General features: G+C 40.5%; 1 pseudogene; it reads left to right on the plus strand.

Moving 5' to 3' along the window:
• Nucleotides 1–219: 219 nt before the first annotated feature.
• LOC101441988 (general transcription factor II-I-like) lies at nt 220–15,344 on the plus strand (annotated as a pseudogene).
• The last annotated feature ends 1,397 nt before the right edge of the window (nt 15,345–16,741 follow it).

A 16,741-nucleotide genomic window follows, 5' to 3' on the forward strand; every position in this document is an offset into this window, starting at 1 on the left:
GGATCAAGGAACTGAGAAGTGCTGCTGGGGTGGCCATGCACCAATGGAGCTCAACCAAGACTCACAGGCCTTGCCTTCTCACCTCTTGTCAGCTCCCTAGCTCGCCTCAGTCCAAGGATGCTCTGCAGTGGCTGCAGTTGGCCTGCATGGGGCCCACACTTGCTTCCCTTCAGCAACCCCAGCCCCAGTGCTGCCTAGAGGTGACTACTCTTGGGGATCATGGTCCAAGTAACAATGTCTACCCCATCTGTTGAAGATGAGGAGTCTTTGGAGAGCAGGATAGTGGTGAAGTTCCTCATGTCTGCTCTTGAGTGAAAGTGTAAAGAACTGGCCAAGACTAAGGTAGAAGTGGCTGCAATGCAGTGTATGAAACTCATATTTGTTGTTGGAACTGAGAGGACATGCTTTTGTCAATACCAGAAAGTATTTTCAGAAAGATTTCATAATATACAGTGTTGAAGAGGAAGAAAAGGTTGCAGAGTCACATAAAATGAAGTTGACAACCTAGACAAATTGGATGGGGTAGATGCTATGGAAATTGAGACACTGAAAGTAACAGCTGAAAACTCATCCTGTTTTTACTATGAAAAAGCCTTTGAGCAAATCAACAGTAGTACCTGTTCTATATGAGATGTTGAGATACCAGTCGGCTATGGTAGTTCAGGGGCTTCCTGAAGGAGCTACCTCTAAACTCCCAGAGAATTATAATCTTGCAACCTTGAAATGAATTTTGGAGAACAAAGCAGAGATTTCATTTAGCATTAAAAGACATTTTCTAGAGTCAAAGAAGCACCTAGGTGGTCGTGTGATGGTAAAAGATGGTGAAAGGTCAATACTGTCTCCACATTGAAGTTGTGACCCACTCAAAATAAAAACTGAACCCATGGAAGATTCTAGAATTTCCCTAGAAATTGCGGTCACCCCTCGGGCTGAAGTGTGGTTTGCTGGCCTGGCGAGGGGCGGCGGCCGTGGTAGGCCTATTCCAAACCACTGCCCCCATAATAGGGTGGTTGGTCAGGCCCACCGCCACCCCTGAAGGAAGCTCGGCATGGGCACAGAGTGCCCTCGGGTCTCCCCTTCTCGGCAGCCATGCTTCCGCGGCCGCCCCTCCTCCCAGATAGCGCCACATGATGCCTTCTTTCTCCCTGCGCAGGCGCAGGGCGGAAAAATCCAGTCTGCCCTTTTCCCTCCCCCCGACAGCAGCAACAGCCAGGCGTGGGCAGGAAACTCCAGTCTGCCCTCTACCCCAGCAACAGCAGCCACCAATCACTAAACCCTGCCACTTCCCCCAGCAACAGCAACAGCCAATCCCTAATCACCAACCCTCCCCCGTCCAGTACCGCCCACTGACCTTTCTCCGGCAACCAATCAGAACAGGGCATGGCTTCGACCAATCAGCCTTCCCCAGCCCCTATAAAACTGTTGCCTCTCCCTCAATAAAGTGGACTTGTGTGTTTACCTTGTCTCTGCGGTAGTTCTTCTGCCTTGTGCCCTCCAGTCCTGAGAGCCCCCGACGAGGGCCTGGCCTCCCTTGTCCCCAGTTCGTCGCCTGCTTCTCCGGGCGACCCCTTCGTCACCGGCTTCGCCGGGCGACCCCGTCAGCCGAACCACGCAACCCCTGTGAGACCGATCCCTCGTCTGCTGCCGGACCGACCCCTCGTCCCAAGTGGGACCGACCCCTCGTCCCAAGCGGGACCGACCCCTCGTCCAGAGCTGGACTGACCCCTCGTCCGCAGCCAGACCCCACCTCTACCGACCGAACAGCCGCCGCAGAAATGGCAGCTGTGAGAATAAAGGAAGAATTAGAAGACCCTGATTGTTATCAACACAACATTCAAGGAAGCTATCATTCTTCAGAAGGCAATGAAGGGATCGAGGCACGGCAAGATGGCATCTGAGTGAGTGCACCTCATAATCTCTCCTACAAAGAAGTGGCTGAGTAGGGTAGGAGTCCTGCTGACCAGGCTGTTTCAGGTGCTTGCAGGGCAGGAGGTGTCTGGAAGTCAATTTGGTGAGACAGTGACAGAAGAGATTCTTGCAAGAGGTAGAATTTTGGGTCTCTTACACGGAGGTCAGAAGTTGTAGGCAGAACTTCCCCTAGGCGCCCTCCCCCTAGGGCACCCACCCCCTAGGGCAATCCCTGAAATCTTTGTTGTGCTGTGGTGTCCCCAAACCCTGAGCAGGCTGTGTCAGGGGCTTGCAGGGCAGGAGGTGTCTGGATGTCAATTTGGTGAGACAATGACAGAAGAGATTCTTGTGAGAGGTGGAACTTTGGGATTATGACATGGAGGTCAGAAGTTGTGGGTGGTTCCCTCCTCCTAAGATTGGCAGCCCGGCTGCAGTGATCCCTGAAAACATTGTTGTGCTGCAGTGTTCCCAAACCCAGTGTTAACCAGGTAAGTGGTTCCCAGGTCTGTATCCCCTAAACCCTGGTAGCCCACTCTCCAGAGACTCACACACCTTGAATCTGCAATATCACAGACTTCCCATTCCCGAATCCACAGTGCCCTCAAGTCCATCTGAGGTCCTTGATTACCCTAGTCCTCCACATTTTGTGTTGTTTTTTTTTTTTCTCCTTGAGCTTGGAGGAGTATCCCTGCTGACCTGGGGAGAGTCTGGGAAGAAAAGAGAGGCAAATCTGCTGAGGAAGCCCAATTTACCTAAATGTCCTGGGAGAAGGTGGAGTCAGAAAATCAATTAGACCTCCCCTAGGACACCTCAGGGGGAGGGACTATAGGACATGCTATCCAAGCTTCCAATAGCATATTTGGTGCTTCTGGTGAGGTGTAGGTGCTATTACACTGGAAATAAAGAGTCATGGTCTTCTGTGTTGAGCTGGTTCAACAAGGACCCACTTGAATCTCCTACTGGTCCTCTCAGACAGCTTTCCTGCTGCCCTGAGAGAGAGAGAAGTGAGGAATGGGAAAAGGGGGAAGGTCAGATCCCTAAGCATTTTATTTAACTGCAAAGAGTATTCCTAGCTTGAAATGTTGGTTCTTTTCTTTTCCCTTCTTTTCTTTTTTTTTTTTCTTTTGGTCATGGTTGCTAATATTGCATTGTCTCCTGGTCTTTTCTCCCATTTTCTCCCCCAAGATCCTTTTTCATTTATTTAGTTTTCTTCTCTCTTTTTCTTTTTCTTGCTTGTTTCCCCCCTTTTCCTTGCCCTCCTTTCTCTTCTCTTTTTTTTTCTTTTCTCTCTTTTTCTCCTTTTTTATTTTATTTTCTTTATATAATAGGTGCTGCAGGGAGCACTTCACATTTGCTGTGTTTCCTCATCCTCCATTTCCTCTTTTCTGTGTGTATTGATTTTAGCCACATACACTATCCCCTTTCCCATACATCTTTCTATCTTCCATCATCTACTGTTTCTCTTACCTTCCACCTCCCTTTCTTTGGCCCCCAAATTGACTGACTTTTTATTTCTAATACTTTTGTTCTGTTTTTTGTATTTTATACACTCTTGATATTATTTTCTTTCTTTTCTTTTTCCCTCTCTCATGAAAACACTGGCCTTTTAATTCATACTATATTCCTCCCCATATTCAGTTGACTGTCTCATTATAGGTACTCTACTTGCTGCTATAACTGTACACAACTTACATGAGTCTAATATCCATTCTCCTAGATCTCACATTGTTGCTGTTAACATTTATTACCAATACTACTTTATACATTTTCTTTTCTTACTCATTTTACTTTCCCTGGCCCTAATATTTTCCTTCAAAGTGAACTTAGCCAGCAACAAGAAATTAGAGTATGAAGAACAAAGTGACAAAGAGAAGACATAATACTTAACACACAAACGACAACTAATTAACCCCCAAGACTAAACAAAGAAGCTAAGGAACTGATTAAACCTGTCAAGATAAAATGATGACCAGACAGGAACAAAAAACTATAAACCAAACAAATAATCAGGAAAACATGGCCGAATCCAATGAACAAACTAAAAACCAGGAAGAGGAGCAGAACATCGGACAAGTAATTAAAGATCTCAAAACATATATTAGAGACCAACTTAATGAACTAAAGGAAGAGATTAACAATATGAAGAAAACCCTTGGAGAGAATATAGAAGAAACTGCACATATACGCAAAAAGATAACAGCTGATGCTGATGAACACCACAGTTCAAGAAATCAAAAATACACTCTTAGCAAATAGCAGCAGATTAGAAGAGGCAGAGGAGAGAATTAGTGACGTAGAAGACAGTACATCTGAAATCAAACAGATAGTAGAACTGATTGGTACAAAGATAAAAAATATCCACCTGGGACTTAGGGACCTGAATAACAATGCAAAATGCACAAACATACATATTATAGGCATCCCAGAAAGAGAAGAGAAGGGAAAGGGGATAGAAGGATTGTTGGAGGAAATAATGGCTGAAAACTTCCCAAATCTACTCAAGGAGATGGATGTACATATCTAGGAAGCACAATGTACCCCAAACACCATAATCCCAACAGGCCGACCCAAAGACATATACTTGTCAAATTCTCCAATGCTCAAGACAAAGAGAAAATTCTAAAAGCAGCGAGAAAAAAGAGAACCATCACATACAAGGGAGGCTCCATAAGATTAAGTGCTGATTTCTCATCTGAAATCATGGAGGCAAGAAGGCAGAAGAATAAGGTACTAAAAGAAAAAATTTTCCAACCAAGAATACTCTACCCAGCTAAGCTAGAATTCAAAAATGATGGAGAGTTCAAAATCACAAATAAAGAGAATTTAGAAGAGTATGCCAACAAGAACCCTGCCTTTCAAGAAATACTAAAGCTATGGTCATGGCCGATGGGGTTAACTACCAGGTCAGATGGCCCCTTTTTGGAACTGGTGTTTATGTGTGATGAATCTGGACTCAGATGGGATCTTCCTTCATAAGACTTTCATGCTAAGGTGATGGAGGTGCAGTTAATGTTGGGGTTTAAGATATATTTAGCGGATTTGAATCTCTGGACTGACAATGTGATAGCCAGATCCTGAGCCTCAACAGACTCCAGCACCTACAATATGATTTATTGGGCTTATCACACTCAGCTAAGATGGAGTTGAAGAAGGACAACCACCACACCATGGAGCCTAGAGTGATTACAACTGAAAGTGGGAGGATTGCATCCAACATCCATATGGAATCTGAGCCTCCTCTTGACATAGAGGTGCAATGGACACAACCAATCCAATGTCCACATAGAAGAGGTGGCATTGGATTGGGAAAAGTGGACATGGTGGACAATGGGTATGGGGAAAGGCAGGAAGAGATGAGAGGTGGAGGCGTCTTTGGGACATGGAGCTGCCCTGGATGGTGCTTCAGAGGCAATCACCAGACATTGTAAATCCTCACAGGGCCCACTGGATGGAATGGAGGAGAGTATGGGCCATGATGTGGACCATTGACTATGAGGTGCAGAGGTGACCAAAGATGTACTTACAAAATCCAATGGATGTGTCATGATGATGGGAACGAGTGTTGCTGGGGGTGGGGAGAGGTGGGGTGGGGGGGTGGGGTTGAATGGGACCTCACATATATATTTTTAATGTAATATTATTACAAAATCAATTAAAAAAATAGAAGAAAAAAAAAAGAAATACTAAAGGGAGTTCTGCAGGAAAAGGAAAAAAAAAAACAGGAGAGGCAGAGATGGAGGAGAGTGTAAGAGCAACAAAAAAGAGAAGGAAAAAAAACAAACAAAATATGACAAACACAAGTCCAAACAAAATAGGGCTAACATAAATAATTCCTTGAAAATATTAACACTGAATGTCAATGGATTAAACTCACCTTTCAAAAGATACAGACTGGAAGATTGGATAAGGAAATATGACCCATCTACAAGAAACACATCTTAGACCCAGGGATTCAAGGAGGTTGAAAGTGAATGGCTGGAAAACAATGTTACAAGCAAACAATAACCAAAAAAAGGCAGGAGTAGCATATTAATATCAGAGAAAATAGACTTTAAATGAAAAACAATTTTGAGAGAAGAAGATGGATACTACATATTAATGAAAGGGATCATCTTTCAAGAAGAATGAACAATCATTAATATTTATGCTCCTAACAAGGGTGCGTCCAAATACATGAGGCAAAAACTGGAAAAACTAAGTGAAAGAATAGATGCCTCTACAGTTATAGTGGGAGACTTTTATACACCACTATCAACTTTGGACAGAACATCTCAAAAGAGAATCAATAAAGAAACAAAAACTTTGAACAGTATATTAGAGGAGCTGGAGCTAATAGACATATACAGATCGTTACACCCAAATACAGCAGGATATACATTTTTCTCAAGTACACATCGATCATTTTCCAAGATTGACCATATGCTAGACCACAAAGAAAGGCTTAATGAATTTAGAAAGATCAAACTCATGCAAAATAATATCTCTGACCACAGTGGAGTGAAGCTGGAAATCTGCAAGGGCCAGAGGCCCAGATTTCACACCAAGAAATGGAAATTAAACAGCACACTCTTAGAAAAACAGTGGGTCAAAGAGGAAAGCTCAAAAGAAATTAATAACCACCTTGAAACTAATGAAAATGATAACATAACATACCAAAACTTATGGGATGCAACAAAAGCAGTACTGATAGGGAAATTTATAGCCGTAAATTCATACATCAAAAAAGAAGAAAGAGCAAAAATTGAAGAATTAACTGCACATTTGGAGGAATTAGTAAAAAAAAAAAAACAAACAACCAAACCCCACAGGAAGAAGAAAAAAAGAAATAACAAAGATAAAAGCAGAACTAAATGAACTAGAAAATAAGAAAGGACTTGAAAAGATAAACAAAAGCAAGAGCTGGTTCTTTGAGAAGAACAATAAAATTGAAAACTCTTAGCTAGAATAACAAAGAAAAAAGATAGAAGATGCAAATACACAAAATAAGAAATGAGATATCACCACTGACCCACAGAAATAAAGACTATCATAAGAGGATACCTTGAAAAACTATATTCCAACAAAAATGACAATTCAGAGGAAATGGACAAATTCCTAGAAACACATAAGCAGCCTATATTAATGAAAGAAGAAATTGACAATCTCAGCAAACCAATCACAAGTAAAGAGAATCAGTCATTAAAAACCTCCCGACTAAGAAGAGGCTCCAGCCAGACGGCTTCACAGGTGAATTCTACAAAACATGCCAGGAAGAACTAATGCCAGTCTTGCTGAAACTCTTCCAAAAAATCAAAGCAGAAGGAACATTACCTAACTCATTCTATGATGCCAACATTACCCTAGTACCAAAGCCAAATGAACACACCACGAGAAAGGAAAATTACAGACCAATTTCTCTAATGAACCTAGACACAAAAATCCTCAACAAAATACTTGCTAACCGTATTCAACAGCACATTAAATGAATTATACACCATGACCAAGTGGGATTCATTCCGGGTATGCAAGGATGGTTCAACATAACAAAATCAATTAATGTAATACACGATATAAACACATGGGAAAAAAATCACATGATTATATCTATAGATGCAGAAAAAGCATTTGACAAAATACAGCACACTTTCTTGATAAAAACACTGCAAAAGATTGGAAATCAAGGAAATGTTCTGAACATGATAAACAGTACATATGAAAAACCCACAGCCAACATCGTTTACAATGGTGAAATCCTAAAATCTTTCCCTCTAAGACCAGGAACAAGACAAGGATGCCCAGTATCACCTCTTCTATTTAACATTGTCTTAGAAGTACTTGCTCGAGCACTGAGGCAAGAACCAGATATAAAAGGCATTCAAACTGGAAAGGAAGAAGTCAAAATTTCATTATTTGCAGATGACATGATCCTATACATAGAAAACCCTGAGAGGTCTACAACAAAGCTTCTAGAACTCATAAATGAGTTTAGTAAAGTTGCAGGTTATAAGATCAATGCACAAAAATCAGTAGCATTGCTGTACACCAATAATTAGCAAGCTCAGGAGGAAATAAAAAAACAAATACCATTTACAATAGTCAATTAAAAAATCAAATACTTAGGAATAAATTTAATTAAAGATGTAAAAATCTTATATACAGAGAACTACACAATACTGTTCAAGGAAATCAAAGAAGACCTAAATAAATGAGAGAATATTCCCTGTTCATAGATAGGAAGACTAAATATTATTAAGATGTCTATCCTACCAAAACTGATCTACACATTCAATGCAATCCCAATAAAAATCAACACAGCATTCTTTAATGAACTAGAAAAACTAGCTATGAAATTTATTTGGAAAGGAAAGAGGCCTCAAATAGCCTAAAACATATTGAAAAAGAAAAATGAAGTTGGAGGAATCACACTACCTGACTTCAAAACATACTACAAAGCTATAGTGGGGAAAACGGAATGGTATTGGCACAAGGAGAGACACACAGACCAATGGAACCAAATTGGGAGTTCTGGTATAGATCTTCATATATATAGTCATATAATATTCAATAAAGCCACCAAACCCTCTCAACTGGGAGAGAATGGCCTATTCAACAAATGGTGTCTGGAGAACTAGATATCCATATGTAAAAGAATGAAAGAGGATTACCAACTCACACCTTATACAAAAATCAACTCAAGATGGGCCAAAGACCTAAATGTAAGAGCCAAGGCCATAAAGACTTTGAAAAGCAGTGTAGGGAAGCATCTACAGAACCTTGTAATAGGAAATGGCTTCATGAAATTCACACCAAAAGCATGAGCAGTGAAAGAACAAATAGATAAATGGGACTTCCTCAAAATTAAAGCCTTCTGCACCTCAAAGGAGTTTGTCAAGAAAGTGAAAAGAGTGCCTACACAATGGGAGCAAGTATTTGGCAACCATATATCTGATAGGAGACTTATAACCTGCATATACAAAGAACTCCTATATCTCGAAAATAAAAAGACAAACAACCCATTTTTTTTAAAAATGGAAAAAGATTTAAACAGACACTTCTCCAAAGATGAAATACAAATGCCTAAAAAGCACATGAAAAAATGCTCCAAATTTCTATCTATTACGGAAATGCAAATCAGAACTACAATGAGATACCATCTTACTCCCATAAGATTGGCAGCTATGAAAAAACAGAAGAATACAAATGCTGGAGAGGATGTGGAGGAATGGGAACATTCATTCACTGCTGGTGGGAATGCAGAAGGATCCAGCCTTTGTGGAGGACAGTTTGGTGATTTCTCAAAACCTAGCTATAGATTTCCCAAATGACCCAGCAATTCCACTGCTGGGTATATACCGAGTAAAACTGAAAACAAGGACACAAACCAATTTATGCACAACAATGTTCATAGCAGCATTGTTCACTATTGCCAAAAGTTGGAATCAACCCAAATGCCCATCAACAGATGAATGGATAAATAAAATGTGGTATATACATACAATGGAATACTACCCAGCTTTAAGAATGAATACACTACAAACACACGTGATAACATGGATGAATCTTGAGAACCTTATGTTGAGTGAAGCAACCCAGGCATTGAAGGAAAAATACTACATGACCTCAATGATATGAAAGAAGTAAACTAAGCTGCCTCAGAGAGCTAGAGACTAGATGATAGGCTTAAAGGAAAATGGGGAGTAGAGGAAGTTTGTGAGCTGACACCTACATGGGTGAAATCTATGATAAGCTGGAGGTAAGTATTTGTACAAGGAAGGGATAAAATGTGGGAATAGGGTTACTTTTGAGTGGTGCTTTGCGGGCTTGAGGGGGACTAGGGATAGGAGGATGGGTAATATTGCCCAAGAAATTGGGGGGAGGGTGGGGCAACATATAAACATAGGAGATTGTCATGTATTTGGTTGAGAGTATAATGCTGAGAAAACTTTTCCAAAAATATAGTAAGGAAGGTTACCTGTTTAAGATGCTTAAAGGGGGTAATCTGATGCAGGACAGGCTCCTAGGGAGTATGTGAATGCTCATTTTGCCATAGTGGGTTATATCATTGGGTAGAGACCCATATAATGAGAGTGAAGGTATACCCACATCCTGGGGAGGACTGATGTTCTCAAATAGAGGAAATTGTATCTCTCGAGAGAAATGGTGGCTCCCAGTGCATTAAGGCAGTTGAGCATGTCAAGCCCTCAACACTGTTGCAAGTATCTCTGAACATGGCCCTTCAAGCAATGAAGATTGACTGTCACTGTGGTCCCTAAGGGGAGGGGGAAAGAGGTATTGAATAGATAGAACCAATGTAAACGTGTGGGCAATAGAAGTGTTCCACAAGATTACGCAAGAATGGATATAAGACACAATAAATTACACCAAAAATATATAGGGGCTGATAGGCTAAAATGTAAATCATAATATAAAACATAAGATAACTAAAAATTTAGAAAATTATATAGTCTAAAATATAAACCATAATGTAAACCCAAAATGTTACCTTGTTTGAAAGTTATTGTCTCAATATCTTTACATCAGTTTCAATAAATATAGTATGAACATGTAAAAAGATTATTGCTGTGAAAGGGAAAAGGGTTTTATGTTAGATATGTGGGAGAACTGTATATTGTGTATATGAATTACTGTGATCTAAAACTTTTGTGAAGATAAGCTTAATAATTAGGGAAAAAAGGAAATAGAAAGGACGTAGACACTGAGGAAAAGACGGAAGAAGTTGCCTTGCCAATTTGCACACAGGGCAACACTTATTGCAGTGATGAAAAGCAAAACATCAAAACAAAGCTTTTGCGTTTCTTAATTTTTTGATACCCCAATTTATTTTTACCTTACTTTTTCTAAATTAATATGTATTCTATATCTAACCTTTAAATTCATCACTATATTCCATTTTACTATTAATGGAACCTGGCAATATATTGCTCTTCATTTTTGAAGAAGTTTTGGATCACAGAGAGGTTCAACAATGGCAGGGGAGGAATACTGGTGTGCGATGTTATTGACAGGGGACACATGGTTGTCAGGGAGTTCTCCAGGGCATATATCCAGGGTACATTAAAATGTTTGGATATTTTCATAGTGTTTACAATTAAAAACAACAGCTGAGGGAGTACTGAGTGCCTGGCCAGGGGAGCTCTATCACAGTCCATAAAGGAACAGCAACAATCCCCCAAGTGCAATGGCAAAGACCAAAAAAGAAGCATGGTCCAACAATGAGCCGTTGATACTAATGACTATGCTTGTAAGTCCATGCACCTGAAATAAGAACAAGGCCTAGAGCTACAGGGTGCCTAAGAGTTACCTCCTGAGAGCCTGTGTTGCTCAAATGTGGCCAGTCTTGAAGCCAAACTCAGCATGTAAATGTGTTGCCTTCCCCCCAGCATGGGACATGACTCCTGGCTATGAGCCTCCCTGGTGCTGAGGGATTACTACCAAGTACCAGCTGATGATGTAACTAGAAAATGACCTTGAATAAAAGGATCAACTCGGACCAGCAGAATATCTCAGTCTACATATAATACCAGGAGTTAAAAATGCTTTTTGACCTGAAGAAAAGGGGGAAATGGAAAGGACAAATGAGTTTATATGGCTATGAGTCTCCAAAAAGAGCTGGGAGGTTATCAGACGGGTTGCCCTTATGCACACCTCAGCAGAGTCCCAGAGACAGATAAAGTATATACAACCCCAGGTATTGGTTCTTCTGAGGGCTACAGAGACCCACAGGTTCTATGGTCATGGCAGATGGAGTTCAGTGCCATGTCAGTTGGCCCTACCTTGGAGTTTGTGTTTTTGTGTGATGGAGCTGGACTCAGATGTGATCTTGGTCCACAAGCCTCTCCTGTTACTTTTACCGGATCTGTAGTTGGTGTTGGGGTTTAGTGTATACCCAGGGGACAGGAATTTCTGGACTGTCTATGTGATAGCCAGGCCCTGAGCCTCAACAGACTTGCAACTCCTACCCTCTGGTTTATTGGACTTACCCCACTCAACTAACAGGGAGGTGAAGAAGGTAAACTACCACACCAGGGAGCAGGAGTACCTAAAACTGAAAGGAAGATATTTTCATCCAGCATCCATGTGGAATCTAAGCCCCATCTTGATATAGATGTGGAGTGGATGCAACCATTCTAAGGTCCACAGGATGGAGGAATAGAGTATGGATTAGAGTGGACTTACTGATATTGTATTCATGAAGTATTGTGATTAGTAATTGAAGAAAATGTGGCATTGGTGTGGAGAAAGTGGCCATGGTAGCTGCTGGGGGTAGGGAGTGGGAAAAAGAGATGTGATATGGGGGCATTTTGGGGGGTTGGAGTTGTCCTGGGTGGTGCTGCAGGGACAGTCATGGGACATTGTATGTCCTCCCATGGCCCACTGGGTGGACTGTGGGACGGTGTGGGCTATGGTATGTACCATTCCCCACGAGGCACAGCAGTGCTCAGAGATGTATTCACCAAGTGCAATGAATGTCTCATGATGATGGAGGAGGTTGCTGTTATGGGGGCAGGAGTGGGGTGAGGGGGCGGGGGGTATATTGGGACCTCATATTTTTTTAATGTAACATTAAAGAAATAAAGACAAAAAAAATTAAAATTATCGTCTACCTAGACAAAGCAATGATATATGGAATATACAGACAAACTACAAATAACAAAAAATGGATGTATATCACAAGGGGAGTTGTCCTACCAGTTTTAAAGATGGTACTATAGGTAAGTGGACTTGGCCCAATGGATAGGGCATCCGCCTACCACATGGGAGGTCTGCAGTTCAAACCCCGGGCCTTCTTGACCCGTGTGGAGCTGGCCCATGCACAGTGCTGATGCGCGCAATGAGTGTCGTGCCACGCAGGGGTGTGCCCCGCATAGGGGAGTCCCACACACAAGGAATGCACCCCATAAGTAGAGCCACCCAGCACAAAAGAAAGTGCAGTCTGCTCACCACACACACAGAAAGCTGACACAACAAGATGACGATGCAACAAAAAGAAACACAGATTCCCGGTGTTGCTGATAAGGATAGAAGCAGTCACAGAAGAACACACAGTGAATGGACACAGAGAGCAGACAACTGGGGGGGGGCGGGAGGGAAGAGAAAGAAATAAAAATAGATAAATAAATCTTTTTAAAAAAAAGACGACAGTGAAGGAACAGAAATGGAAGACCATCTAAAGACCAATGGTTATTCTCCACTTACCAAGAAATCAAAGACCAATGAGCAACCACAGTGTGCAGTTACTGAACCTGCCAATGCTGGCAAATGGAAAGTGAGGGAGTTCAACTTTGAGAAATGTAATGCTCAAATAACTAATCTATGTAAGCAAGTTGAAGAGTTGTTTGAAAGAAAATATCCTCAAACTATAAAAGCCAAAGGTCCCATGACAATCCCATACCCCCTTATCCAATCATGAAATGAAGATCTTTAAGTAGAAGGACTTCCTAAAGAAATTCTTTTTAGACAGCCATCTACTTATGGAAGTGATAACCTTGAAAGCATATTACTTGCAAAGGAAATAACTCATTTTGTGATAAAGAAGCAGGAGCTTCTAAATTCAACCCATGAAGATTTACAATTTGATAAACCAGCTTCAGGAGTAAAGGAAGAGTGGTATGCCAGGATCATTGAATTAAGAAAGATGGTAGATCAGCTTTTTTACAAAAAAAATTTCTAAAACTTTGGGGAGCAATGAAGCTAAGTCTATACTTTACTGGATATTTGACACATATCCTAATGATCTCTCTGTGGAAGGTCTACCAGAAAACACTCCTTTTAGAATTCTCTTATGGTATGGAATTCCAAGGCTGGAAAAAAATCATTCAAATTAAATTTGTTATTAAAAGACCAGAACTTCTGACTTGTGGTACAACTGAAGCTACTCAGACAAGAACAAATACACCAGACAAAGAAGACTGGAATGTAAGAATTATCAAGCTATGAAAACAAGTGGAAGAGATTTTAAATTGAAATTTGCTCAAGTTCTTGGACTCACAAAGGCAGTAAAAGTACCATGCCCTGTGTTTCAATCAAATCCTGAGTTCCTTTATGTTGAACCTTGCTAAAACAAATTCTCTTTTGAAGCCCTACCTGGTTTGGAATTCCATGACTTGAAAGAATTGTGTGTGGGAGTAATAAAATCAAGTTTGTGGTTAAAAAACATGAACTAATTGTTTCTTAATTGCATCCTGGAATGGCTAGTAAAATAAACACTAAAATATTATAGTCCCTGAAAAGAGCACAAAGCCCAGGGAACAATTCAAAGGTTCCTGAAATTGAAGCCATTGTGGAAGGTCCTAATAACAACAATCCTCAAAAGTCAGCTGTTCATGGGAAGTGGACTTGGCCCAATGGATAGGGTGTCCATCTACCACATGGAAGGTAACCGTGGTTCAAACCCTGGACCTCTTTGACCCGTGTGGAGCTGGCCCATGTGCAGTGCTGATGCACACAAGGAGTGCCTGCCATGCAGGGGTGCCCCCCACATAGGGAAGCTCCATGCGCAAGGAGTGCCCCCCATAAGGAGAGCCACCCAGCACAAAAGAAAGTGCAGCCTGTCCAAGAATGGCACCACACACACAGAGAGCTGATACAGCAAGATGATGCAACAAAAAGAAACAGATTCCCGTGCCACTGACAACAACAGAAGTGAACAAAGAACACGCAGCAAATGGACACAGAGAATAGACAACTGGGGGGGGGGGGGATAAGGGGAAAGAAAGAAAGAAAGAAATCTTAAAATAAAAAAGTCAGCTGTTCAAACCCACACGCAGACTAATGTTTCTAATGTTTTCTTTAAGGGAGTTTTCTTTGAGGTCTGGAATGTCAAAATCACAGACCTAAAGCAAAAAGTTGAAAATCTTTTAATGAAAACAATGGTGAAGCTCTTGGCCTTAAACAAGCTGTGAAAGTGCCATTTGCATATCTGAATCTTTCCCAGAAGACCTTTTTTGTCGAAGGCTTACCTGAGGGTGTGCTGTTCCAAAGATCATCTACTAATACTACTGCATCAGTTGTTGAAGATCTTAACATCATTCAGGTGACAATTCCAGGCAATGATAATGAGAGACTATCAAAAGTTGAAAAAACTAGACAGCTAATTGAATAAGTGAATGACCCCTTCAGTGAAAATTCAGTAAAGCAGTTGGTAAGGGTTTCCCTATGAAAGTTACCTACAGAAAAATCATAAAGAACACTGACTTTGTGATGGTTAATGGCATGCATGCCTCAGAAGTGTCATTCAAAGATTCCAGTTACCTGGAAATCAGCTCCATGAGAAGGATCTTAGATTCTGCAGAGTTTATCAAAATCACAATCATTAGACCATTTCCAGACCTTGTGATTAATTACCAGTTGTTGCACCAGATGAGTCAGAAGTCCTAGCAGTGATACAAGAATCAGCTGAGCAAAGGCAGTTGGAGGTTCTGGCAACAGAAGCTTAAAGAATGGGTGATTGAGAAGAGCTTTATGGACCTGTTACTTCCCCAAGCTGTATAATATACTTGTATAACAGAAATACCTTTTATACAAAACTTTTTTCTACTTTTAGATATAAATGTCTACTTTTTCAGCAGTTCTGTGAATTAAATTAAAGAACAGAGTGAATATAGATGTGGAATGGCTGGTTTACCTTGGAATGTTTTAAAAGGATTTTACTGCAGTGCAGGAAAATGAAAAATGATCTCATCGTATTTTTATGTATTCAGCAGAGCCTTCAGCTCTGGTGGATTATTTTCCAATCAAGTGAAGATATCTCCTACTGAACATCTTAGCTTCTGCAGTGAAGAAAACACCTGTGATAGTTCAGTTCTTGAGTTTTTCTACTTGAAAAATTATTTAAATGATTCTTTGTTCACAGCTCTCCTTAATGACTGAGTGAAAAATTAGTATCTGTATATTTTATTAAATCTTTTCCTAAGCTTATCAATCATGGTTATATTTTTTATCATAACTTTTTTAAAAAAATCCATCTGGTTAACCTAATAGTCAGTAAGAGGTCAGTATCTCAGCATATGGATTATAGGTGAATTACAGAGAATCTTTTCCAGTCCAAATAAAATCCATGGTGTATCAAAAATTTAAGATCAGGTATGAGTATTGGGGCAAGCTAAATGACACTACAGTCTCTCTATCATGCAATCTATTGTGGCATAGAATTCTTTGAAACATTGAGCCAACTTGAATAAGGCACAAGGGGATTTCATTGCTTTCATTATTTTATAATTCTGCTTGTAAGATTGAGGCTCCAGTGTGGGGTGTAAGGGTCAGTAAGCTAATTATGCAAACTCTGATACCTTTGCCAGCTGTAGGAGAATCTTGCATATGTTATGATTTCACAAAGAGTGAAAGTTGTAAAATACCACCTATATGAAAAGCCTAGAGTATGTGATGGCATTGGAGTTTTCATTAGCCTATCACAATATTCACAGTGGAGAATTATATTACATGGTAGCAGAAATAGGCAATTTATGTGTTGCTTTTATTTTATCTCAAATTAAATTGTAGTATAGAGTAATGAAATCCATCCATGCCTTTCACACACTAAAAAAAAAAAGACACTGGGGTGTCCATCACCACCAATGAATGCATAAACACACTATGGAATAGTATGTACCTGTAAGAAGAAATGAAGTCAAGAAGCATATGACAACATGGTTGAAACTGGAGGACATTATTTTGAATGAGGAAACCAGGCACAAAAGGACAAATACTGTATGATTGTGCTATTATATTATGAAATTTACTATATTGGAATTAATAATTAGAATATAGGTCACCAGAAAATAGAATGAGGGCATTAGATGGAAAGCTGAGAGTTAATCTGTGCAGTATTGGTTAA

Source organism: Dasypus novemcinctus, chromosome 4 (genome assembly GCF_030445035.2).
Source record: "Dasypus novemcinctus isolate mDasNov1 chromosome 4, mDasNov1.1.hap2, whole genome shotgun sequence".
NCBI lineage: Eukaryota > Metazoa > Chordata > Mammalia > Cingulata > Dasypodidae > Dasypus > Dasypus novemcinctus.